General features: G+C 40.4%; 1 long non-coding RNA gene and 1 pseudogene across 1 annotated transcript; one reads left to right on the plus strand and one right to left on the minus strand.

Annotated features, from left to right (window-relative positions):
- Positions 1 to 2,322: 2,322 nt before the first annotated feature.
- On the minus strand, positions 2,323 to 3,474 carry LOC148369293 (uncharacterized). Its single transcript, XR_015849994.1, has 2 exons — positions 3,095 to 3,474; positions 2,323 to 2,698 (listed from the first exon to the last, which is right to left on the minus strand). It is a non-coding gene; the product is annotated as an uncharacterized LOC148369293 (long non-coding RNA).
- A 1,909-nt stretch (positions 3,475 to 5,383) lies between these two features.
- Positions 5,384 to 27,965, plus strand: LOC148369294 (calcium-binding and coiled-coil domain-containing protein 1-like; annotated as a pseudogene).
- Positions 27,966 to 27,973: the final 8 nt, after the last annotated feature.

Genomic DNA, 27,973 nt, shown 5'->3' on the forward strand with positions numbered 1-27,973 from the left:
ATATATTCAGAATCTCTTTCCCCTTGTCACATCATGAGTGTTTGGATTAGATTTACCTTAATTTATGTAGCAGCATACAAGAGGCTGGAAATGGTTTTGTCCTAAAAATGGGACACTGCCATCTGCTGTGCATAGGCGGTTTGGTACAAATAACACATGGCTACTGACGTGACAAAGGATCATTCTCCCTTCCATAAAGGTTTTCCACATCCGCCAAGGATTCTTGATTGTGAGTTTAATGAACTGACTAGTTCTAAAATTATATAAATTCTTCAGATTTTTTTTTAAAGAGGTTGGAATGCGTTTTTAGTATGAAAAAAAACCTCTAAACAACAGACTTCACATCCTAACTGGTTTCCAACAAATACTATCGTGTGTTGCCACACGCACACGTACACACACGCACGCATGCACACAAACGCAAACACACTGCCAATTATATTTGTATTTGACTTTGAATAAATAAAACACACACAAAACGGTGTCAAGTTAGATCACACCATTAGCTTTGCTTTATTATGGGTCTTGTAGTTCAAAAGCACAGACTCAATACCGCCATAGTTGGATACTGAACTACAACTCCCATTATTTCGCAAATGGAGACGAAATCTTTCACGCGTGTGTTTCTTTTTGTTATTTTTTTGGGGTCGGTGAAATAACAAAGACTCATTGGAAGGGTTGCAACCGTCCGACCTTGCTTTTGATGGGGGGGATTTTGTAAGGTTTATTGTTCCATATTCTTTATCAATTATCCATTATCCGTTATCGGTCAAATCATAATACGCTACAAAGCCAAGGGGCCGAGACACTTGGGCTGAGTCCCATTCTTCGCACTTTCACTCGCTATGTGCCCTAGTCACTCGGTTTGCGCGTTCACGTGAAAATGGGGTGTGTCCCGATACTCTCAAGACCGAGGCAGAAGTGCCCTCAAACCATGTCGTAACCACTTCAAGACCGAGGGGGCTCTCGACCTCACTTGGCAGCGAAGTGACTACCCAGAAGGCTTTGCGAATTCTCAATATCAACAAACATGCCCGGAAAGGAACCGCACAAATGTAAGTAGTTTTCCACAACCGCGCATCTATTTGCAACGAAATGTATTGAGATATCTTAGTTAGACATAAATGCAATAGAAAATCGTATTTTCGCGTTAAAACATGAACATTGCAAAATCGCTACTTTACGAAGTGCACAAGTCTACCGAGGGAGCTGCCCAAAAAAAATCTTCACGCTACAAACTCTAAAGTAGGATAACTGTGCAGAAAACCACGGTTCAGCCCATCCCTGTTTGTATCTTAAACGAGTCGTGCTTTTTACATCTACATGCCCAGTCGCTAAAGGAGCATAGTCACAATTTCGGCTGTCGTGTTTTATTTACAATATGATTATTTCATGTGAGATCAGAATGCATTTGTTTTCATTATGCATTATGAGTAATGTCTCCGAATTTCACGTGGAAATACAGTTGAAACAAATTACTATCACACAGTCCACTGCCTTCTCTGTAAACACATATTAAGTAAACTAATTACCTTCTCAAAATGTTGTCCAAATGTGGAGACAATTCCAAAGCATATGTGATGCTGGCCAATAGAAGGCTCTTACAGCCATAAGAATAACATGTCAATTTTGTGTATCTATTCACTATCAAATAATTATCCAGAACACATCCTATAATTTCTCACATCAACTTGTTGAGCATCCTATACACAGTTGTTTTTGTGCAATACACAAGCATTAAGTAATTCTTGTTTTTTCCACCCAACCTAAAGGCCAATGTAGAACGTCCCGTGGAAGAGCTGGCCACCATCACAGCTACCACGCCATCCACACCAACGGGCACGTCGTTGGCATCTTCTAATCCGGCGCCAAACCCCAAATCACCCAGAAAAAAAAGGAAGCACGATACACTCCTTGACTTTTTGAAAGCGGAGTCTGCCGGAGTGAGGAAAAGGCTCGAGGAAACTGTGGCCAAAACTGAGCGGTTCCCGTCCTTTTTGGGAAGTTCGTGGACAAATTTCCAGAACAGTGACATCCCTGCAATGTTTCCCTTTGTTTTATAAAAGGAAAATATTTTATTTTATTAAGAACTCAATGAACTTCCAGTTTGTGTTTTCCAGCTTTATGGAAGTATTGGTATATTTTTGTTACAATTTGTGACATATTATTTATTTACTATTATGTATTTCGGCCCAATGTGATTTTGTTTTTCTGAAAGTAAACTATTATTTCAACTGGAGTGATTTGTAGTTGTTTTCTGTCCAACAGTCACATAGTTCACACACAGTATCTCACATCATTATGAAATAAACCACCAAGGTGTTACTCAAAATAAAGATGTTTATTGAATAGTAATGCAGAAAAGCACGGAATGCAAATGTGGGTCTGACTTCCAAAGCCTAAAACATGGCTTTTGGGCAATTTATTCCATATTAACTGTGGACAATTCTGTGTATGGTGGACCTGGGAACCCTGAAGACCCGTGACACCACACGGTGGGACAGGCCGTGGGCCAGCCAGTACACGTAGATCAGGACCTCCAGCCATGGCCCTGTTCCCTCTTTAGCAGCTCCTGCAGGGCCCACATGACCTTTTTGCTCAACCTTAAGTCCTGAATGAGTTTTGACTTCACATCGAACCATAAGCACAGGATGGGAACATTCCTGTCCAACCTGTCCACGCTTATGGGACAGCCACTCTGGAACACAATAGATAACAAACAATTTAGACATAAATGTGGGCATAGATGATGTAAGCATCATGAAAAAATGTTGAAATTACCTTTTTTATATCCAATGACAACTCTTTTGAATTAAATTCCTTATGAACTAAGGTTTTTGGGTCGTACAGGGAAGTTTGGTGACGATATTATGTCAGCTTAAGGGTCAGGTGGACTGTTCTTGTGTGTGTTTACTTTTCATCATGTCACACACTAAAGACCCCTACTATATGTCATAAAATGGCATTAAGATACTAATAAGTAGATTGCCATTTGTGTCTACACAAACATAAGGTATTATGTGAACGTGCATTGTATGTTAACTTTTTACTGTATTTGACCGAACGGGTCATTTTTTTTAATGAGTGTACGTACCTTGTAAAGATGAATCAGCACTACATAGCGCCGAAGCTGTCTTCAGTATAGCACATTTCTCCCCCGTTGATTGGAGACACGGAAAAGATGATGAGCTTTCAGGCAATCGGTAATAACACAGCTGTAGCGGGCATTTTTAACGTTGCACGAACTCTCCAACTGACACACCACAGGTTGAGACTCAAGTTGTTTACATGTGACGTAGACCAATACGTCACTGAGGTCTACAGCCAATTAATATTACCGCCATCTCCTGGACAGGGGTGGAACCTTGCAAGTCTTGTCCAAACCGTCTCCACTTTGCACTCAACTCGCGGAGGGCACTCCTCTATCGAGGGACCTCACTGGAGGGTTCTCAGGGCCGAGTGAGAGAAATGGGATTGGGCTTTGCTCTCAGTCAAGAGTTTTGGTACGCTTGTGTCACAGTAAAGTACGACATTTAACGGCCCATACTGAAGTAAATGCGGTAGAAGATGAGGAACGAACGTCGTTTAAAAGACGGTCGGCAGGAGTGCGCAGATAGAAGTTTATGATGTGTTCAGGTTGCTTATTACGGCTTCTTTTGACAATATTTAGGACTTGCAGTGTGTTGAAACCAGGGTTGGGTAGGGTTACTTTAACTTAATTACTTACTCAATTACTTTTGGATTACTCCAATACCAAATATGCTAATAAAAGACAAAAGAAACTAAACATGAATAAAATTACAAAATTTTGTGGAGGCTTGGGGAATAACGGAATACATAGAACGGCAAAAATGATGTTGGCAAGCTGTTTGGATTTATTTTCATTTTGTTTCTGTCACATTTTATGTTAGTTTTGCCGGAGATCAAAGCCAGGAGAGAAAGCTTAAGTGTTGTGAGTCATAATTTTATTCATATTTAGTTTCTTTTGTCTTTTATTAGCATATTTGGTATTGGAGTAATCCAAAAGTAATTGAAAGTAATCAAGTTAAAGTAATCCTACCCAACCCTGGTTGAAACATAGTTCAGTTACATGACATTACACTTTTGTTTAAAATTTTAGACCCCTGTGTAACGATGCATTTGTACACAACATCAAGGACATTATTATACTGTGTGTTAAAACCATGTAATATCCATACCTGTCAACCTGTACGTTTTTGCCGTACAAATAACGTTTATTATGCATTTTAAGACGTGTACGACGTACAAGAAAATCTGTACGGGAAAAACGCAAATTTGTCAATTATGGGTACCATCCGGTATACACCGACTATCACGAAATGGCAAATCAATCAAGTCAAACGAGTTCGCCGCTGCAGCCTCTATCTCGGTATCGTTTTTTTTTCCGTTGCAAACGAAGCGAGCTGTTTGATGCTACTGTGCTCATGCGTCTGTCGCCTGGGGATTTCCCATCATGCACAGTCCGATCAAACGTGAACAAATTCTTAAAAAACATCGGGTTTCATGTGGTAGTTGTTTGGTGAAAGGAAGTCCATCTCTTTTTTCGGCTCAACTCATTAAAGAGAGCCGGCTCTCAAACGGTTCACTTGCTTAAATGCATTATATTACGAATGATTATGTTGTATAAAGAAGTTAAAAAAAGAAGGAAGTATAAAAAGGAGAAAATGAAAAAAGACTGGTTTGTGGTTATCCTTTTAATTAGTATATTACCAACAATAATTTAATGCAGAATGAATGAATTAATAATTTGAATAAGAAAATGTATTATTCTACTTAATTATATTTGCATGTATTTTTTCCTTCTACAGTGAACGTCCAAACTACTTCATTTTTAAACTTTTTTTATAATAAACCTCATTCATGTCGAGCAACTCAGTATCTCACAACAACATGTTAATTAACAATATATATGATATAACGAAACACATTTAAAATATAACATGTTAAACTGCATAAATAAACACATTTGGAAAAAAAAATATGGTGTAAGATTATTTTGCATTTTGTAAGGGAAAAGGAAAATGACAGTTTGTAAGGGTATGAATATTCATTTACTTTGAGATAATGAGGTATTTCATAATTTTTTGTTATAGTTCTGACTACCATATTGAACTATTGTACACATTCCTACTGTGAGAATAAAGACACGACAAATGCCGCTGTTAGTCAAAGTCATTCTAAAAGCAAAAGAGACTGGGGTCATATGAGAGATTTGGCATGCACATGCCGGCCTTGAACCACGTGGCGTTGGCACACCAATACTTGGAACCCTTCCCAAAAATAATATGTCATGTCTCAAGTCGCACTAATACCCTACCGTCATCAAGAGATTTAGAAGTGGTGTCCTTTGTTAAAGAGAACTGACAAAGGAGAGAACACGTCTTACTCCTATTTTGTCTCAGGCATGTAACATTTAAAAAAAAAAAAAAAACTGACTGGAGTGAAAGCTTTACGGTTTTGATTGGGAAATGTCTAATTGCCATCTTTTTGTTTGTTTGGATTTGTTGTGTAACCTCTGTTTTGTGTAAACACAGTGCCTTTGAGTAGGGTTACCATGGAAACAAAAGCACCGGTACCGTTCAAAAACGTGGGCTGCAGTTGCTTGCCTCAGAGCAGAGTGGACTCTTATTACACGCTGAGCTCATTGCACAACTGGGACAGCGATGACTGGGATGTACTGTCAGAAAGTTACTTGCTGTGCCAGATGTTTACAACACAATACATTTTGCATGCCATTGCAACATATTTTTGTCTACAGAAAGGTTGGTCCTCACTTGAGGACTACAATACATTTGTCTGGGCAATGGCAACAGCCAACCGTGAAGAGCGAAGAGGTCAACTGTTCAGTTGTGTTCAGTTCCAAGGTACTTGTTTCCCTGCTATCACGATTAGACAATAAAACAATATAATAGCCAATGGATGTCAAGTCGCATTTTATTTGTATAGCCCTTAATGGAAAAATGTCTCAAAAGACTGCACTGGTTACTGTTACACCATCCCCTGATCTTTAACCAACATGCAGGAAAGGAAAACTCGAAATCTCATCACGAGGAAAATAAGAAACCTTGAGAACGGGCCTCTTAAGTGGAATTCCACCTTTTAGCATGACCAGGGTGCAATATATTTCGATGTGTCTGTAAACTGCTACTAAAAGTTATTAGGTAGAAATGAAAGGTAGTCTAACCATCTCCAGTGCAGGGAGCGGGAATCTTTTTGAAACAAAGAGACATGAAAGTTAAATATTATAAAATAAAATTGTTCAGTGCCATTTATACAATTCTAGACAAAATTCAACAAAAACACCAAACCCGCCCTTAAGACACAAGCTAAGTCTTCAGCACATTTTATTTCACTGTTTGATGATATGATCAAATCTTTATACCAATGATAATGCTGGAGCCTGCGTCCCATATCAACAAGTGTACCAATTAGAATTTTTCTCTTTCCCACAGTAACCTAAGATTGTTGAGGCTTGTTTTGGCTGTCAATTTTTATGTAAATGATATTTTCAATAGAAGATGTAAGCAGAGTTCTTTTATAAAAATGTCACAAAATACTGCAAACAAAAAAGATAAGGATGTATGTACTATGTGCAGAGATACGCCCAAACCTACCACTCACCCAATCCAATTGCTCTAGGTGCTTGGCTGGCATTTTCAGGTGTTCAAAGTTTGTTCCATGGGTTTCAACGCTGAACATTGAGTGTTTGATGAGATTCCATATAAACCATTCCTTACAGAAGTACAGCCAAAACAGGGTCTGTTGGTGTAACAGTTTAATGTAAAATGTTGTTAAAACTTTTCCATATTTACTCTGAACCAAATGACCAGTTTATTGAATTGCTTTGACTTTGCATCCACTAAAATTGGTACATTATTGAAAGGATTGCCATGGCCCTAATTTTATCTGCATCCCAAATTTACTCTTGATAAAAGCCATATCTGGCCATACGTTTCCCACTCCTTCCCAAGTGTAAGCGTTTTTTCCAAACCACACTGACTGGGGACGTGCCTGAAGCAAATTGCCACTGCGGGAAAATCTGCAAAACTGCAAAGGATCTTAAAATACATTAATCCAGGACCATCTGTGGGGCACAGGAAAAGCAGATGCAGCGCATGGTGGAGACACTCTGTGAGATGCAGGAGTATTCCAGTCAGGAGGCACCCCAGTGTACAGGAGACTTCTCGTATTTGTGACACCCCTCTGCAATAGGGTTCTCCTCACACTATCCCAGTCGTCCAAACCCAAGAGAGTGAAGTGGGCCCCAGCAAACAACAACCTTGCTTGGAACAAATTTGACCAGGACCTTGATAGAATCCTAGAGGCCACTTTAGCAGGATCAGCGGAAAAGGAAAATCGACAGCATGGTCGCTTGTGTTTACACCATGGCCTAGAAGCGTTTTGGTACAGAGCAAAAGAAAGGCAGCAATACAGCACCTGCAAAACTGACTAACAGAAGGGAAATATAATTCAAGCAGTTTAGAAGGAAAATCAAGGCTCTCAACTTGCAGTAGGAACAGGCCAGTCCCAGACAGAAGGAAAGCATAAAAGACCTGTCCACTGGACTTTGAGGCAAATGTGCAAACTAAGAAGAGCAGAGATGTCTCGTAGACTGAAAAAGAGAAGGTCAAACATGTATAGATCACCAAGAAGCCGGACAGGTTCACTAAAACATTGTTGGAGGAAGCAAGCTCTGGAAGACTGATCAGCCCTGAAAAAATAGTAGAAGATACCATCAATTGAAGTTAACCTGATTAAATGCCTCGGAAAGTACGATTCATCTCTGGTAGATAGAGCCAGTTCCCAGGACAGAAGAGCAGTCTGATGAGTGGCTGCAAAAGATTGAGAGATCAGGCCTACCAGGCAGGTTCAAGATCTGGTTGTTCTAGAATGGTATCCTACCAAGACGTTTGTGGCTGCTAATGATTTATGAAATCCAGATGACGAAGTTAAAGGAATTGAGAGGAGGGCAAATAAACGTCTCTGTAAGTGGCTCTGGATTCCACCAAGCTTCACATCATTAGGGCTCTACATCAGGTTAGGACAGCTGCAGTTTCCCCTGTCTTAAGTAGTTAAAGAGTTCAAGTGTGGGGCTGTCATGATGCTTAAAGATTCCAAAAACGAGATGGTAAGAGGCGCAGGCGTCATTACAAGGTCCGGGCGTAAATGGGCAGCAGACAGCCAAGTACGACAGGCAGAAAGCAGGCTGAGGTTGAAAGAATAAAGGCTGTCCGTATGGTGGGGGGAAGCCCGCAGAGAGACCCTTTTGCTGGCTCTGGAATAGGAGGGAGGAGTTTAGCTGCGGACCAAGAGAAGATGGTCAGTAACTGCCCATAACTGCCGGCCCACCAAATGTAGGGCGTTGTGGTTCAGTGTCAAAATGCCCAGTGACAGTTGGACACCACCTGATGACATCTTGTTCTGGTTGAAGGTTACAGTCACTTTTTCAATGACTGGAAAGTAAGCATTTAGTAGTCTATGGAATAGTAACAACATATAGCATTTTCATTCAACCAATTTTGAATAAAAATAGTAGGTTTATCAATATATTCTTTTATAACATACAAAAAATGTTACACAACTTTTAAAGTAACTGATAAATTTATTTAAATTGTTCTTTTTTTCAATATTCATTTCACGATTGTATTTCAATGAATAGAAAACAAATCGGCAAATTCATAATCAAAAGTAAAGTGAAGTTACTGTTAACGGTTCATTTAAAAATGAGCAAAATGGCCAGGCCGATAGAAGATTGGATTGGGATACCTGGAGTGGTTGGGAATTGCAGTACCCAATTTTTCCGCCAGAGGGCTTAGCTAACTCACAAAAGCGGACCACACGAAAGCAGATGTTTATCAATTTTGTTGGTATTTATTGGGGGTGCCTCGATACGAAACCTAGCTAAAGACAATGGCGGATACCTAAAGTACCACTATTGAAATCTCACACACATCACACACACAAAAGTATGCCCACACATGCAAAGCCCCCCCGCACACACTCACAAATTGGGATTTGTTAAGTAGTTTATATTGGATTTAGATTGGATGGATTTAGATCAAATACAAACAATAGGCCAATGAAAATAACATGTTCGCACAATTTATTGGGGGGAAAAAAGAATTATTTCAGACATTAATGAATTTATATTGGATTATGTAAAGTAAAATGCATTTAATGACAATCAAACAATACTTTTTATAATCTCAGCCAGGAGGTAACACTGTAGATCAGGGATTTCCAACAAGGTGCCCGTGGGCACCCGGTGGCCCCCTAAGACTACCTGAGTAGCCAGTGGACCGGTTATGAAAATATAATGGGTCAATTGGATTTTCTAGGAAATTTAATTTCTAACTGGGATGATGTTGAGTGGTTGACTGAGCCTATTCTAACCTCTAATAATTATAAACTGGTAATAACCTAATAGTAACATAATACTGTAATACATTAACGACATAGTAATAACATTTTAATTTACAAATGCATATTAAACTGGTATCCCTTCATGCTAATCAGTAACAAATAAGTATCTCTCAGCTTCAAAAAGGTTGCTGACGCCTCCTATTGATAATCTCTCATAAACAGGTCATATTTTAAATATCTCTTGGGGGTTGAATGCATTTCTTTAAGCAGGACGCTGAGTAATGACAGTGGCCAAGACAATTGCGTGGGGCTGCAGGGTTCATCTGGTCTTGTCAGTTGCGCTATTGAACATGATTCAGTGTGAAGGGCACAGGTACAGCAGATGAAGCACTAACCTCTAGGAGTGATTAATCGCACACTTGAACATATCCTCAATGTTTTCCATTGGAAGAGTAGCATTGGGGAGTAACCTTGGAAAAAATGGTGTAATGTTTGCTTAATAGTGGTGGTATTTTAAGAACAATGCTCCAAATATGACTCATGATAGCAATGGGAATTATAGCGAAACAAAAAAAAATTGGTACGCGATGGCCCTGTTGGCTTTTTTGTCAGCCTCCCTTTGGTGCATGTGCGTTCTGCATAAATTATTGCTTGTTAATGTTTTGCAAAAATATATTTGTTGAGTTTATCTTATGGTTATAGTCATTTCTGTCAGAACCAGAACAGTTGGTAGACCCAAACGCGTAATGTTTCACACAAAGCTTTATTGGAGAATCGAGGAAGTCAGGTGCGGGGTAACAAACAGCAGTGATCTGGTGCTTGCTGGGCAGGAGGAGCAAGGAGCTCACGGGATCGGAGCGTGGTCGGAATGCGGAAACGAGTGGAGTTGCCGGGACGGGCGATCGGAGCGTGGTCGATGGGCAAAACGTGTCAAGTGGCTGGAGCGGGAGATCGGAGCGTGGTCGATGGGCAAAAACGGGTCAAGTAGCCGGAGCGGGAGATCGGAGGGTGGTCGATGGGCAAAACGGGTCAAGTTGCCGGAGCGGGAGATCAGAGTATTGTCGAAGGATGGGAAAATTCAGGGAGCCGTAGACGATCAGGAAATCAGGAACAGATGAGCAGGATACAGGTGAGGACGGGACAGACAGGAGCCAGAGTCAAATAGTGCTTGCCCTGCGTATGGGGAGGTTTGCTGATGAACTGACAAGGACTGAATGGAGTACTGAGTTTAAATAGGAGGGGAACCAATCAGGTAACGAGCAGAGGCTGGCGCCAAACGAGCGGGCACAGGTGAGGGCAATGGGTAATCATTACATTTTGGCTGTCAAGACATTAGTCAAATCAGGAAGAGAATACATACTTATTTTTATTCAGGGGAGAAAACAAAAAAACAGATACAGGAAAAGTGGGTCATGTTGAAATCACAGGAGATTGACAGATGCAGACAACAGACCTTTATAAAAACTTACACATTGGCTCCTGTAGCTCCTTTCTGTTTGAGGTCACTTCATTTCTTTATCCATATAGCAAAGATGTTGAATTGGTGAATTCACCTGTGCTTCTATTACTTTCATTTTGTGTCCAAAACATGCTACTGTGTCAATTGCCAAATTATTCTGATTATCTGCTCAGCAAAAAAGTATGCAAAGTAGTCCGGTCATCAGAGTTTTATTCACAGTGTTCAAAAAGTCGATTTTTTTTGCCTCATTATTCGTTACCATGAACTAAACACTGAACTCCGCATTTGGCTAAAGGATGTGTCATAAGTGCCACTAGTGTCATTACATATAAATGTGACACTGCTCATTGTTAGTGGAAAACTGCAGCAAATTTGCAATTCAACGCATCTGCCTGGCGGGAGTATAAAAGGCAATCTCATACACGTTCTGCTGGCAAGTCCACATTGACGCCTGCTGACAAAGACAAGAATTTAAATGAGGTGGAAGTTTCTCTGCTTAGGAAATCAATAGTATTATTTATAAAGGTTTCTTGTGTTTGTTTTCAGACTTTGAGTTTTCTATCAGTGTTGAAGTCACGATACACTGGGTACAGGAAGTATTCAAACCCCTTGACATGTTTCTTTCTTGGTATTATTACAGCCAACTGCCAAAATGAAAATATGTTTGTTTTATTTCTGATTAATATACACTTGTCACCCATTTTTGGCAAAAGAAAATTGAAAGTACACAGCAATATTACAAAAGGAAAAAATGAAATGGCCATAAATGTTCAGACCCTTTGCAGTGACATTCATATTTAACTTAAAAGCTGTTGATTTATTCTGATTTTCCTTGAGATGGTTCTGCTCCACTATTGAAGTTTAGCTCTGTTTATTTCATTTGATAAAGGCCAGAACTGTCCATACAACGCTTAACAGTTTACAGTGCATGCATGTCACAACAGATTATGATCATGAGGTCAAAGAAAATGTCCTTGGAGAATGGAAACAGAATTCAGCCAAGGCAAAGATTTGGCCAAGGTTATAGCAGATTTTCTGCAATCAAGGATCCTTAGAGCACAGTGGCTGCCTAAATTTTTAAATGGAAGATATCTGGGAATTGAGACCTGGCCACCCAACCAAACTGAGATGAGTCTTGGTGAGAGAGATTAAGAATAACCAAAAGATTACTGTGGCTGGGCTCCAGATATAATGAGTATATGGGAGAAATTTACAGAAATGATTGCTGTACCATTCCACCTCATCCCATCTCATTAGCCGTACCGCCTATCCTCATTAGGGTCGCCGGGGGGGGGGGGGGGGGGGGGGGGGGTGTCGCGGGGGGGGGGGGGGGGGGTTGGGGGGGGGGGGGGGGGCCAACTCCGGTCTGGAGCTGGATTTGAACCCACGACAGGTTCCCACAACATGAACTGTGCCGCACAAGCGCTAACCACTGCGCCGCCGTGCTGCCCACCATTCCACCTGTTGGGCCTTAATGGCAAAGAGGCCCAAAGAAAGTATTTTTTCAGTGCAAGACATTATAATTCTCATAAATGCACGAGGCACTCAAGACTTTGATGAAGCAGATTCTCTGGTCCAACAAGACCAAGATTGATTTTATTTTTAATTTTCAATTTTAACCATCATGAGTGGAGAAAACCAGGCATTACTCAGCGCCTGCTCAATACAATCCCTACTGTGAAACCTAGTGGTTGGACAATGCCTAATAGACTGCTACCAGTTGGACTCATTGCACTCATCTGTAGCCCCGTGTGATCCGAGCTGCTATTGGTCACAAACTACCCCGATACATAAAAGGTTACTTTGCGTCACAATGTGTGTATGTTGCTGTGCTACTTCATTGTACATGACAGTTTTAGTCTTTGATTTTTTTTTTTTTTTTCATTTTTTGATAGTAATAGACCATCTATAAAATGTAAGGCTTAGGGGGGATTTTAAAATGATCAGTAAAGTGGTCATTCCTCGCTCCTGAAATCTAATGGAACAGCTGTATCGTAAATACTGCTTTCACAAAGATAACAATGCTCATTTTGACCATTTACAAACTCTCAGTATGGTCATCCCTTTCAACACTGTAACCATAATAATATAATTGCTCAATATGTTTCTGCATATTGGCGTAACGTTACCAGCTGAAAAGCTAATGACTAGTTTGTATTTAACTTATATTTGCATATTAATGAATTTCAATTCATGTGACAGTCATCTAGAATTGTACATCAATTGTTAAAAAAATGTATGCACTTTTTCTAGTCAATATGTTCATGTAAACTACATTTTTTCAACCCCTTTTCTAGCGTCCTACCTTCTGAAACCCAATTGTCAAGAGTATGATATTGTATACATCGACGCAAAATGGGACATGGCAGAAGCTCTAAATTCCCATTTTGTACCCCTAAACCCTTCAAACAACTGGTGATCCTTGAGGACGAGACCCACGGTGGACAGAGATATTCTTCTGGTCGTAACTCAGACTGAAATACTAAAGATGAAGACAGAAAATAATCGATAAAAAGTGCAGTCGCTGACAAGTGTTTCTGAGTGACACTTTTTTGTTTCCCTCGGCAGAGGGGACTAAAGGAATATTTGTGAGAGCCGGTGGAGCTGCTGCAGAGGCAAATGGAAACGAATGAGCAACAGGAAAAAGAGAGGGAAGGTTTTAACACAGAGAGGGCAGCCTGTTGCAGACTTCACAAAGACCTTGATACCAAATTCCGCAGGCTCCATGAAGAACTGAGGAAGTGCCAGAAAATATGGAGGAGGGGCTGAGACAGCAGAAATTATGTTCACAGATGCTCTTGTGCACAATCTGGATCAAAAATTAATACGATTCAATGCACAATCACAAAATTGCTTAAGTTCTAAAAACGATATTTAGTTTTGATTGATTTCCTTCATGGTATTAATTTAGGGTTATTTTCAGTGTTTGCTACTTCAGATTTACACTGTATGACATGCATTGTGCTATTCTGAGACTAAATACATGGCATAATGAAAATTAACAGCTTCCTCTCTGATCATTTAAAAACTAAAACTAAATTGATATTCTAAAAGCAGAGCATTTTGCTTAGTTTTTTTACATTTTCTTAATTTAATTATATTTTTAACTAGTGTTTTCTAGTAAAAAATGAAATAAAATAACATATATTATGGCAGAAGGCAGATTTATTTTTAATCTGCTAATTTGAAGTTTATCTTATTTAACCAAAACAAATTATTATTAAATCTTGAAATCCGAAAATATACATTTTAAATGCCAGAGAATCATGCTTTTGTTCCGATAAGAAATCAACATTCGAACTGTTTAACTACATTTTTCCCTTGATTTTCCCAATTTTTGCTGTAAAATGAGAGAACATTGTAAATGACCTTAGCGTTGAAAGCATTTTTATAAGTCTACATTGAATCTCATCTTATTATTTAATTTCTAACAGAATGATATACAGACGCTCCCCGACTTACGAACATTCGAGTTACGTAAAACGGTAGATGCGAAAATTTTTCCCAGCATTTTGAAAAATATCTGGACATTGCTGTAAGTTAGATTTTGTATTGTGTGCACCTTTTTCCAAGTACAGGACAGTACTGTAGTGCTTCTTTCCGCCACTACCGTTGTGTGGCACTGTGAGAGCTCACACAGCATCCACCCCGAAGAAGAAATCCGGCTTCCTCTTCCTAGTTTGTGTGTACACATACTTTACTGTATCTCTGGCATGGTAAAAACTTTGAAATTTTTATTACCGTAAATTTAATCTTGTGCATCCATCCAATATGGTTGGAGTAAAGTGTAAAGAAGAGGCGAGCCATTTCTTTTGAAATGAAATGTGAAACTGGAGTGCCACGCCCAATTTCGTTGCCACAATAGGTTCAACCCATTTTGTAACAATGATAATAAAGATATCTCATCTCATTAGCTGTACCGCTTATCCTTATGAGGGTCGCGGGGGGGCTGGAGCCCATCCCAACCATCTCCGGGCAGTGGGCAGGGGACACCCTGAACTGGTTGCCAGCCCATCGCAGGGCACACGGGGACAGACAACTCACTCGCTCAGTCACACCTAGGGACAATTCACCTGAAATGCATGTGGAGGAAACGGGAGTGCCCGGAGGAAACCCACGCAAGCACGGGGAGAACATACAAACTCCGCACAGTAAGGCCGGTAGCTGGATTTGAAATTTCACACGACCTCAGAACTGTGCCGCATACGCGCTAACCACTTTTCCACCGTGCTGCCCTAATAAAGATATCTCATCTCATCTCATCAGCCATAACGCTTATCCTCATTAGGGTCGCGGGGTAATAAAGATATATTCTATTCTAATAAGAAAACTTGATGCGGTTGAGAAAATGGTTGGGTCGCTTTTTTCCGACCACTTTCTACCACGGAGGAGGAAGTCGCCTAACCCTTGAAGCTCATCTACCAAAAGTAAGTTAAACTATCTTTACGGAACATATTATTTTATGAAATGTTTATTTTTTAGTACAAAACAATACAGGTTACTTATGAAAGCCTTTAACATACTTACATAAACCTTAAACATACATTCCATACAAAATATAGCACTGAAGCAACTTACGAACAAATTCAACTTACTAACGATCGGCCGGAACGTATCTCGTTCGTATGTAGGGCAGCGTTTCCACGTACTTGTTCATGTGGGTCATTTGTGTCACTTACATTACTTTTTCTGATCCACGATTAGACCAAGCTGGAGCAGGCAGTGAGTGATCTTCAAAGTTTTTCCAAGGAATTTCAGGAACTTCAGAACTCCCTGGCCCAAAGAGACACCAGTTTTCTGCAGTTGCAGAGTACCCTTACCCAGAAACCCATCACAGTCCATAGAAAAAAAATGTCTTTAAAAATGAAAGTGGGCACAATTGAAAGCAGGTGCAATAGAACTGTTGTGGTCACCGTATCTCAGGAAGTTACATAGTTTATTTGTGTTGGTTAATAATTTAGCTGTAATTTGGTGTTTTACTATATTTGTAAAACTACATTTTAATTTTTGCTCAACTCCTTAAAAAATCTGGCACTGGAACAAGAAATTTTTAATACTCTCTCTCTCTCTCTCTCTCTCTCTCTCTCTCTGTGTATATATATATATATATATATATATATATATATATATATATATATATATAATGGGTCTATCTACCTTGGTCATATCCCTTGAGAGTGGTGACCAAGAGCAAGACAAACACATAAAAAGTAGCAAAAAGCACAAAAAAATTGACCATGGACAACCCAAATGCCCAAACACCCAAACAAGCTAAGCACCTCGGCACCCAAGTTGGTCATGCTTTCGTCCTTCCAGATGGAACGTGACACAAGAAAGCGGCCATGTCACTGGGGTCAGGGTGACACAACACACGCTTCTGTTCAACAGCAGGGCCCGACAGCTTTCACTGCTTTACCTCTGCTGCATCATACAGGAAGTGCCCTGCCCATCCCTTAGAAATAGGTAAATGATTTAAATTAGTCTATAATTTGTTCCTTTTATTGTATCACAATCCACAAAGGGTTTATTAAAAAAGCAAGTAATTTAATTATTTACCTGTATCATACCATGAGTATATAAAAATAGTAATCTGCTGCCACATACTGAATCAATATAAATGTATTCGGTTTGCCCCTGGAAGAAAGCAATATACTGAGAAATAGCATGCTTTTTAGATAAAAATAAAGAATTGGCCAATTCCCTGCAGCACACTAGACAATGTCTCACAGCCAATGCTGGAGTGGCTAATCGTGAAGAACGAGAGATTAGTCAAGGTGGAGTGAGAAAATAATTTAAAAATGTATCTGACACTAGCACCATCTAAACTTACTTGTGCATTCATTCTCTAATCAGCTATTTGGCCACATTCAGCACACTACATGAGAGAAGTTTTACCATCTGAGGGAATTCTCCCCTCCCAAATTTAAAATGGATTTGGCCTCCTACCACACTTCTTTAGCGGTAAAATAAACACAGATCAGTGCGAACGATTTTAGTCAGGTACAACGGAGGGCAGAAAAGTGCTAGTTGGACCTGAAATAGCCAGGAAAAGAAAACGTGTTAAAAGAAGTACTGTTATCATTCATCTAACTTATCCTGCACTTTTTCCTTGTCATCTGTGTGTCCCAGGTTGTGTGTTATGTTTGCAGAATTTAGCAGTTCAAAGCCTTTACCGGGTAGCTCCTCACACTCAAATAAGCTAGTGATGGGAACTCCGTCTCTTTACCGAGAAGCAGCTCCTTTGTCTCGGCTCACTAAAAAGAGTTGACTCCTTCAGCTCCCAAAAGCCTTTTCAGATTGTTTTTTGTGGCTTCTATCCATATATTACAATTATTATGTAACATTATGCACAAAATTAATTTTGGGGGGCCAAAAAAAGCTAAAAAAAAAAAAGGGAAAAAAGACTACTGTACCATGAAAAAAATTAAAAAGGCAAAAAAGGAAGAGAAAAAAAGAACCAATAAGTAAAGGGCTAGAAGACTCCAAAGAATACAATAAAAATGAGAAAAAGGAAGGAAAAGCATGAAAAAAATATGAAAAGGAGAAAAATGCTAGGAAAAAAGGAAGAAAAAAGTTTGGAAAGAAAAAAATAAATGTAAAAAATGAAAAAAATATATCTTACACACAAATGTCTACCGTGTCATTGGGCTGGCAAATAAGTTTCTGTTGAGTCTTTCCTGTACTCAGGTTGCATGTGGGCAGGGCTTCACTGATTTAAAATGTGTGAAAGCTAGGGTAAAAAGCTCACTGTCCTTATGTTGAATTACACTGAAAATGAAATTCTCAAGTCTTCAGACAATGACATTGTCATCAATAAAGTTGCAGGGACCAGTGATATGCTTAAGAGGATTTCGATGTTTAACTCACAATCAGAGTTTTGGAACAAATACATGTAGTTGTTTTTTTTTTCTATCTTTGGTGTCAGACATTAAATGGGGCAATGTTGATGGAGACAAAAACCTTGCAGGAGCATCTGGATGCAAGTGAACTTGCTGTGGAGAACCTGAAGAGCAGACTAAGTACACTAGGTGCTAAAAGGCTGAACTGCATCATGGCCTCTTCCAGATTCCCCTGCTTACCCTTCTCCTTACAAATTCCAGTTCGGCCCAAAGAGAAAGCGGAGCTCAATGGGCTCCGGAAAAGCAAAGTCTGGAGGACACCTCTGAGGTACAGTGGAAGGAGTCATTTTTGTTATAATAAATTTTTGTGTGTTTTTATTTTGTTGTTTTATTATCATAAGTGTTTGTCGCTCCACTGAAAAAGCATGAGCAACTGGAAAAATGAACAGCTAAAATGCAGACAGTGAATAAAAAGCTACAGAACGAGAGGACAGAGAGAATGAAGCTGGAGGTAGAGCTTGAGAAAGAAAAGGATTGTAACATGGTGAGAAGAATTACTAAGTGATTCTAACTAACCTTGTCATTACAAACACTCAACAGTCATAATTTTATTCTTAACCATAGCTAAGGACAAAACTAGAAAGGGGATGCTTTTTTAAAGTTACATTAGGTAATATTTGAGCACTATGTGTCACTCTATCCTATAGTGCGACCATAAACAAGTCCTACAAAGCACGCTAGTCTAACAGACAGACAGACGGACGGACGGACGGACGGACGGACGGACGGACGGACGGACGGACGGGCGGGCGGGCGGGCGGGCGGGCGGGCGGGCGGGCGGGCAGGCAGGCAGATAGATAGATAGATAGATAGATAGATAGATAGATAGATAGATAGATAGATAGATAGATAGATAGATAGATAGATAGATAGATAGATAGATAGATAGATAGATAGATAGATAGATAGATAGATAGATAGATACTTTATTCATCCCCGTAGGGAAATTCACACTTCCAGCAGTCTACCCCGTTGTTTATTAACAGATTAACATGATGCCCTAGGGGTGCTTGTAGCGGAGTAGATGACGTCACGCCAGTCCAAAAGTTCGACATCCCTGCAGCAGATGGAAAACTTTTCTTTGTGAAAATCCAGGGATACACCACCTCGTGTTAGCAAGTCCGCCTCCTCTCCGATTCCCCCCGGCTTTCGTGTCTCTGTTTAGCGGCGTTGAAGCCGGAATAGCTCCGGGTAGCTCCGGGTGGCTACACGTTAGCGTCCGGAATGCTAAACGTGAGCCACGTTTCCTCAAAACACAGCAACTGCGCTCTCTGTGCGCTTCGATGTTTTCCACCAGCACTCGATGATCTTATTCGGATTTACCATGATTACGGATGGTACCGAAGACTTATAACGCCGCTAGCCGCTTTGCTAGCTCCGGCTCTTCTTCCACGATAGGCCCCTTCATCACGCCGGCACGAGAATTCTTCAGGGCAAGGAGTTGAAATTCCTTGAATACACGCATTTTTTGTGCACTAAAACCCATGTCCCATAGGATAGAAGTAATCCATAGTGTAGTTGTCAAAACGGGAAGAAAAAACACCGAAGATAGGAGCAGACAATAAAACAATAGGGCAGCCGCTCGTGGCAGCGCCGCTTTGATATTTGTCGCACACAACCTTCAGTATTCCCATAAGTAATGAAGTAACGTATTTTCCGCACTATAGAGCACACCGGGTTATAGGGCGCACCCCCAAAAAATAGTTTTTGGTCCTATATCTTCCATAGATAAGGCGCACCGGATTATAAGGCGCTACAATGGGAACGTCGACAAAACAGTCAGATAGTTCACTCAAACTTATTACCCCCTTAACATTTCCAAAGCTTGCAAAGACGCAAATACGTGTCGAGAACACGAGCGGATGCGGTGTCCGTACGATGTCACTCAAAAGCATCATTTCAAATATCATTCGGAAGGTTAAAGTCTTGGGATTCAAGAAATGCCAACCATTCCTTAGTTTCTATTTTCTTTTTCGCTCGCAACTTTACTGTGCATATGACAATAAACACTTGGAATTGAGTTTAATTCACTCAACTCATCACAGCAACATCAAGATCGTTCTAAAACAAGATACCGGGAAAATATAAAGCCGCATACAAATACAGACTAATAAAACATGTTTCTTTATGGCGTAGTTTAGCAAGCTTGCTATTCAGTCATCTTTTTCGGCCAATTGCAGGGTTTGTTTCGGCCCTCTAGCCTATCAGAGGCTCCGAATAACTTCAGCCAATAGCGATCGATTTAACGGATGATTGACACATCTTTTTCGGCCAATTGCAGGGTTTGTTTAGGGCCTCTAGCCAATCCGAGGCTCCGAATAACTTCAGCCAATAGCGATCGATTTAACGGATGATTGACACATCTTTTTCGGCCAATTGCAGGGTTTGTTTTGGCCCTCTAGCCAATCCGAGGCTCCGAATAACTTCAGCCAATGACGATCGGTTTAACGGATGATTGACACATCTTTTTCGGCCAATTGCAGGGTTTGTTTCGGCCCTCTAGCCTATCCGAGGCTCCGAATAACTTCAGCCAATAGCGATCGATTCAAATGATGATTGACACATTGGTTAGCCAATGAAACGCCGGTATATAAATCCCAGCATACACCGCGGACTACTCCACGTTCGGGGGAAAATCGAGTCGGCGGCTGTTGCGTAAGTTGTGAGACCTTGCGATTTTATATTGAGCCATATATAAGGCGCACTGTATTATAAGGCGCATGGTCAGCTTTTGAAAAAAAATTAAGACTTTTAGGTGCGCCTTATAGTACGGAAAATACGTTAGGTTTATTATATTTGTTACACATGCATTCGGTACTCACTCATCCCTAGAGAAAGTAAATGATATACGTTTCTACCAGTTTGACCACTTCAAAGTATAGTGTGTTTGGCTATTAGTTCATTTGAAAGCCTTCACGCTGATGCTGATTGCCATCATATTGAACAATTTGGTTTTCAGTCATCTCCAAATTACAACACCAAGTTTACAACAATGTCAAATTTGTAAGAAAACTTACGTTTTGGTTGAAAGTGTTAAAACGTCATTTGTAATTTATATGTCCATCTCAACAGAACGTCACAACATATAGTAGACAAACGTAGTCACTCCACTGTTTCACAAAGTTTTTGGGCAAAAAAGCGTGTCACTTTTATGAACGTACCACTGTTTGGAATGGCGTGGTTACGTGACTTCATCAGAGATTATTGTGCACCAAAGGCTTGGGAAGGAAGGTGATGACACCTTCAGGCGCCTGCTCAGCTGATCCCGTGAACCACAAGTATTAATTGTTCATGTAAAAATTCTGCATTGTTTGGGTTCCCCACATAATTTTGATCAATATGGAAAAACAAAAACACTAATTGTTCACAAAAGATTATAAAAAATGAGCTGCATTCTAATTGATGGGTTTTTTTTTTTAAATTATGTACTTGTTTAATTAACCTTGTTTTAATGCATAGAGTGTATATGATGTCTAAAAGTGAGAACGCAGTCCATGTCATCATCTGCACAGCTCTCTCTCACAAACGCAAACGATTGTCATTCGAAGTTAAAAATTACTACATTATGTTGTCAAAGGTAATGTGTTCATGTAACTCATGAGCGACGTCCAGATCAAACCCAAAGGGTAATTAGGGCCCGGTCACACAGCCGTTTGCGTCTGTATCGCGGGTATAATTTTGCGTTTTTTTTTGCCCGTGGTTGCCCGCGATGGAAAATGCGCAAAATTGGCCAACCCGCTGTTCATCGGTGGTATGCCCGCAAAACAGACCCCGGCGACTGTTCCGCTTCCTCATCGCGTCATTTCTGCGTCATTTTCTCGTGTGGACCACGGGTATAAAAGCTCCCGAGCCGGTGTTGTGCCCAAATCCGACTCCTACACAAAATCCCCCCATCCCCCCCCCCCCCCCCCCCCCCACCCCCCTCGCGTGAACGCGCATTCTGCTGCGATCGCTTTTGTTGGAAGCGTGCATTGACGTTGGTGACTTTTTCATCCGCGTTAACAAACGCATTTTGTAGAATACAATCGCACTTTATTGTTTAAATAAACGCGTTATACAGACTAGGATCTCCCAATTGTTATACTTAGCTCGCTTTATTGTTTTAATGAGCGTTTTTAATAGAATACGATCGCTTTTGTTGGAAGCGCAGCAGAATGCGCGTTCACGCGAGGGGGGCAGGATTTTATATACGGTGTGCATTACCGTTCGATTACGTTCACAACAAAAACAAAGACGGAATGGTTTAAGTTGTATTACATTCCCAACAAATGCAAGACGAAGTGGTTTTGGTTATATGTTCGCCATTACATTCCCTAAAAGTGATATAAAAGTGAGATAAAACGAGGTAAAAGTGGTTGTAGTAGCGAGGGGATGCAAATCTTGGCAGGGATGCATTTCTCGGCATAACACCAGGCTGTAGAAATCATAACCGCTCAAGACACAGTCCCGTGAAGATCAAGATTTCAAGCTATGGCACCGAAGAAGCCAATATGTTATTATTGTAATAGTTTTTCATTTTGATTTTATTATCTTGTTATGAAATGAAAATAAATGTCAAGAAATAAAAATGGATTAAGACGAGGTCACTACAGTGACGGGGATCCATTTCCACCCCTTGACGTCTCGAGCACAACTGACGTGTGCTAGGCAAATCGCGCTGTATATACGCGGAGAAAGGCGTTTGACCGTCACACGCGTAACACGCTAATTTCACATAATAACACCGAGATACAGGCGCAGAACATGCTATTACCATGCTCCACCCACGATTACCGGCTGAAATTTCCCGTCCTACCCATGTGTAACCACGCCCTGGCCACGGCCAGAGCACGTCGTTCCGCGTCATTTCCGCGTCATTACCTCGTGTGCCGCCCGCGATTAACACGTGCTCAAAGTTTTGAGCAGCTCAAAACTTTTCCGCGCGGCCAACCGCGTGTGAATTTCCGACCGCGAGTAAAGCACTGCTGTATCTCGTCTATATGGCGGTCTCAAAGCGTCCAACTTCGCTCCACAGCGTCTGCTTCACGCCCAGAAAATCGCTCGTGAAAGGCTGTGTACCCGTGCTCTAAAGTATTGAGCAGCGCAAGCGTGATTTTCCGACCGCGTGTTAAGCACTGCTGTATCTCGTCTGTATGGCGATCTTAAAGCGTCCAATAGCGTCCGCCTCACAGGCAGAAATTTCTGGCCGTGATTCAGCCGCAAACGGCTGTGTGACCGGGCCCTTATCTCAAATAGCTTAGATACTACGAAAAAAGGAAAAAAAACGACTTGGAATAAAGTTGTATAATCTTTTCTTCCAAAACGCAAACAAACTATTTCTACCAGCGGGGTAAGAATACAAGAGTGGCTGTGGGTCCCATTTATTGGGAAGCACGAAGCTAATAACATGGCTAGCAGTGGCAGTCAGGAAACAATGCTCAAAACTAAGTGGCATATTCTTTTCTTCAAAACGCAAGCACATAATAATTTTACCGGTCCGGTGACTCGATGCTTTAAGCGAGAACCAAAAATATTTCTTTGTGGTAGTATCTCCATGTTGCAGACAAAAAGGGAGCTTTGCCAAAGACATAGCGAGTTTCGGTCACTTTGAGGACCTGTAGCAGCGAGACCCGAAACAAACATGGTGACGACTTCTGGACAGGGATTCCACGACTTAGCATTAATACAAATTTCTTGACCTACGATTTTTTTTTTATAAAAATAAACATTGGTATGATAGTTTATGTATTTTTGCTTTGCATTCAAATTAGTGTTTTTTTTTTAATTAATGAATGAAAGTTTTTTTTGTACACTGAATGTGTGACATATTTCATTGAGGGATTAGTTGACTAGAATTTTGTAGTGACATGTTTAGAATAGGCATCTTAACATATACAGTACTGTACAGCACTTTCTATGAAAATATGGTTGTTGCAAAGTGCTTTATAAAGTTGGGAGGTGGGTATGCGATTTCTCATCCCGCATACGTAAGTAAACTGCCCTCCCAAGAACTTATCAACCTTTCGCCACATAACAGGCTTTAAACATCCATCTATATTTCAGGGGTGCTGGAGCCCATTCCAGCTATCATCAGGCAGTGGGCAGGGGACACCCTGAACAGGTTGCCAGCCAGTCGCAGGGTACACAGAGACAGACAAGCGTTCACATGCTCATTCACATCTAGGGACAATTTGGACCCGCCAATTAACCTAACATGCATGTTTTGGAATGTGGGAGGAAACCCATACAGGCAAAGGGGAAGAATGTGCAAACTCTACATGGAGAGGCTGCGGTAGCTGGAGTTGAAGCTCCTTACGGTGGGGCTGCGCGGTAACCACCCAGCCCATGTGCCGCCTGGCTGAAAACATAGAGAGAGTAAATGTACATTTTTTCGACAAGAACAATTGGGTCACAATTATTAGGTGGAATGACTTTGTGTTGATATTTTATACTTTATTAACATATAAAAAACTGAAAAGTCAGGGTGTGAAATAGTATTTGGCCATGTTACCTTCAGTGCAGCTAACTCAGTCCTGAAGATCAGTAAAGATTTCTGATTTATCCAATGTTGTTTTGAAAAAGAATCCACCTGTTGTAATCAAGTCATGGTGTAAATGCATCTGCTCTTTTATAGTCTCAGTGTTCTGTTTGAAGTGCAGTGAGCATCATCAAGACCAAGGAACACATCAGACAGCTCTGGGATACGGTTGTGGTGAAGTTTATTGCCGAATGTGAATACAAAAAGATGTCCCACTATTTTAAGATCCCAACGATCACTGTGCAAGCAATCATTGAAATAAAAGAATAAGACCACTGAAAATATTTCAAGGCCCAGCTGTCTTTCTAAAATTTTAGTCTGAATAAGGAAATGACTCATTAGAGATTCAGCCAAGGCCTATGATCACTCTAGATTCATTGCTGAGATCTACAGTGGTGAGAGAGTGTCAATCCGACAACAGCTGTACACTGCACAACTGTAGCCTTTCTGAAAGTTCGGCAAGAACAAAGCCATTTTACAAAGATGACCATAAAAATCTTGTTTAAAGTCCTCAACAAGCATTGTGAAACTAAAATCCAACTTTTAGGCCTCAATGCAAAACAATGTTTTTTCCATAAAAGCAACACCGTTCATCATCATTAACACACTATCACCACTGTCAAACATGGTGGTGGCAGCCCTATAATGGGAGGCTGCTTTTCTTCAGGGACAGGGAAGATGTTTAAATTTATTGGAAGATGAATGGACCTAGATACACGACTATTTTGGACGAAAAGCTGTCGGAGTCTGCAAAAGACCTGAGACTGGGACAGAAATGTATCTTTCAAAAGGGCATGATCGAAAATGTCAAGCCAAATCTACATTAGAGTGGATCACGAATAAACGTTCCTAGGTGTTAGAATGGCTAAGTCAGAGTACAGATGTGAATCCAACCAATAATCTGTTGGTAAAGCTGAAGACTCATGTGCACAAACACGATTCAAACTCTTTGAGCACAAGCTCTTTTCAAAGAAAAGAATGGGCAAACATTTCAGTCGTATCAATTCTTAAGTACTTGAAAATGTAGTGGCACAGCAGCTGAATGATTTTATATCCGAGAACAATCTTTTTGAATCAATGCAATCAAGATTCAGGGCTAACCACTCTACTGAGACAGCTCTGATTGAGGTAACCAATGATCTTCTACTGGCAATGGACTCTGGCGCTTCATCACTTTTGCTGCTGCTGGACCTTAGTGCTGCTTTTGACACAGTGGACCATAATATCTTACTAGACCGGTTGGAAAAATGGATTGGTCTCTCAGGAACCGTCTTCTCATGGTACAGATCCTACCTCTCAGATAGGACGCAATGTGTTAAATATGGCGAAATGACGTCTGAGCCCTTTAGTGTTACCTGTGGTGTTCCGCAGGGTTTAGTATTTACCCCCCTTCTTTTCAGCATTTACATGCTTCCATTAGGTGATATTAATCGCAAGTATAATATCAGTTTCTACTGCTACGCAGATGACACTCAACTATATCTTCCGTTGGAGGAATCTGCCACACTAAATTATGGAAATTTGGAGGCCTGCCTCACATAGATAAAAGAGTGGATGTCACTCAATTTCTTGCATCTTAACTCTGAAAAGACCGAAATGTTAGTTATTGGTACATCTAAATGTAGTGACTTATTCTCAAAAACTGCTGTGAACATTGACAAATGCCACATCACACAGAGTGACTCAGTTAAAAATTTAGGTGTCATATTTGACCCCGATCTGTCTTTTCAAACACATGTGAAGAAAATTACTAGAACCGCTTTCTTCCATCTTCGTAACATTGCTAAAATTCGTCCTATACTGTCTCAGTCGGATGCGGGGAATATAATTCACGTGTTTGTCACCTCCCGTCTCGATTACTGTAATGCACTACCCTCCGGTCTCCTGAAGTCCAGAATCAAGAGTCTTCAGCTGGTACAAAATGCTGCAGCGAGGCTTTTACCTAGGACAAGAAAGTCCGATCACATTACGCCGATTTTGGCTAACCTGCTTTGGCTCCCTGTTAGCCTAAGATTTGATTTCAAGGTTCTCTTGGTATCATACAAAATCATACATGGAATTGCTCCCTCATATCTTTCAGATTTGATTTCCCCCTATGTTTCGGTCCGAAGCCTTCGTTGTGAAAGCGCTGGCCTACTGGTGATCCCAAGAGCCAAGAAGTGTTCCGCAGGTTCGAGAGCTTTCTCCATCCGGGCACCGGTGCTGTGGAATGCTCCTTCCCCTGAGATCCGATCTGCAACCTCAGTGGAAATTTTTAAATCTAAGCTTAAAACACAATTCTACTCTATAGCATATGAATAACCTATATTTTTTGTTGACAATATCTCTACTCTATTTGTACTTGCAACATCCATTGCAGCCTGGTCATTCTGAAAGGTGATTACCACATGTGCGGTCCCTTCTCAAGGTTTCTTCATTTTCCTCGAGTTTGGGTTTTTGGGTTATTCCTTGCCCTCATGTTAGTTTCGGATCGGGCGGTGGTGAAATAATAATTTGAAATAATAGTCTGTGCAATAACCTGTGCAGCCCTTTGAGACTCTTTATGATTAAGGGCTATACAAATAAAAATGACTTGACTTGACTTGACTTGACTTAAAACTGAAAGACATACTCCAAGCGACTTGCGTATGTAATATCAACAATAGGGGGTGCTACAAAACATGTGCAAAGGGACCAGCTGATATTGAACACTTTACATCTCTGGTTTTGTTTGAAGTATAAAATACCCAATACGTTTAGTTCTACTTCAGTATTTTGTCCCACTTATTGTTGATGGTTTCTTTTTTCTTTAATTTTCTATCTTTATGTTAGAAGCCTGAATTGTGGCAAAATGTTGAAAAAGGCAGACTAACAGTTTTGAAAAGCACTGTGCAAGTTAAAAAGACAAACAAACAAACAAACAAGCAAAAAAAAAAAAAAATCATGCAGCTGCGTTGTACTGTCAAAGTTGTAAAACGCAGATGGCAAACTTAAAAGCCAGGGACAAAATCTGGCCCAGCACATAGTTTTATGTGGTAGAGGGGAAGCAAATAAACATGTCAACACCTATACTAGTTGTTAAAATCTGAACCAAGTTTGAACTTTCTTATATAATGAATAAAAACAACACTTTGAGAATAACTTTGTCCTCAATAAACCACTTATTACAGTTACTTGAACAATTATTTTTGAATTTTATCTATCAATCTGTTGTTTGCTGTTCCATATGCAATAATAGGAGTATTAGACTGTTTTTTAAAGAAACACTTTAAACATGAATTTCCTCATAAAAATTCGCTTACGTTTTTTAGTGTTAAGCCAAAAGTTAAAGAAAGTGAAGATGAGCAGGTAGGAAAAACAGGGGAGTAGCTTCAATCTAAAAAAAAAAAACAAAAAAACAACGCGTTTAAAAATCTTAAATATGGGCCAAACGGGCAATTCTTATGGCTTTGTGAGAGCTTTGTACATTCTTTGAGACAGTCTTCTGACCTGACTTGTATTTTTCATGGGATGTGCAGGTCCAACTCTTTAAAATGTGGCAGGAGGTCCAGGAGCTGAAGGGCTGCTTGAGGGTCGCCAACAAAGAGAAGGAGCGTCTGTGTTCTGCGAAAAAAGTAACAAGTAGTTCAGTTACCACAGTTGTTTAATATCCTTAATGCACCGTTTATGTTCTCTTTGTAATCAGCTGATAAGCTCCAGAGGCTACTTAATGGCTGCTATGGATTAACAAATAAA

The sequence above is a fragment of the Urocampus carinirostris genome, chromosome 3, assembly GCF_059441175.1.
Source record: "Urocampus carinirostris isolate Australia breed hairy pipefish chromosome 3, RoL_Ucar_1.0, whole genome shotgun sequence".
NCBI classification, from domain to species: domain Eukaryota; kingdom Metazoa; phylum Chordata; class Actinopteri; order Syngnathiformes; family Syngnathidae; genus Urocampus; species Urocampus carinirostris.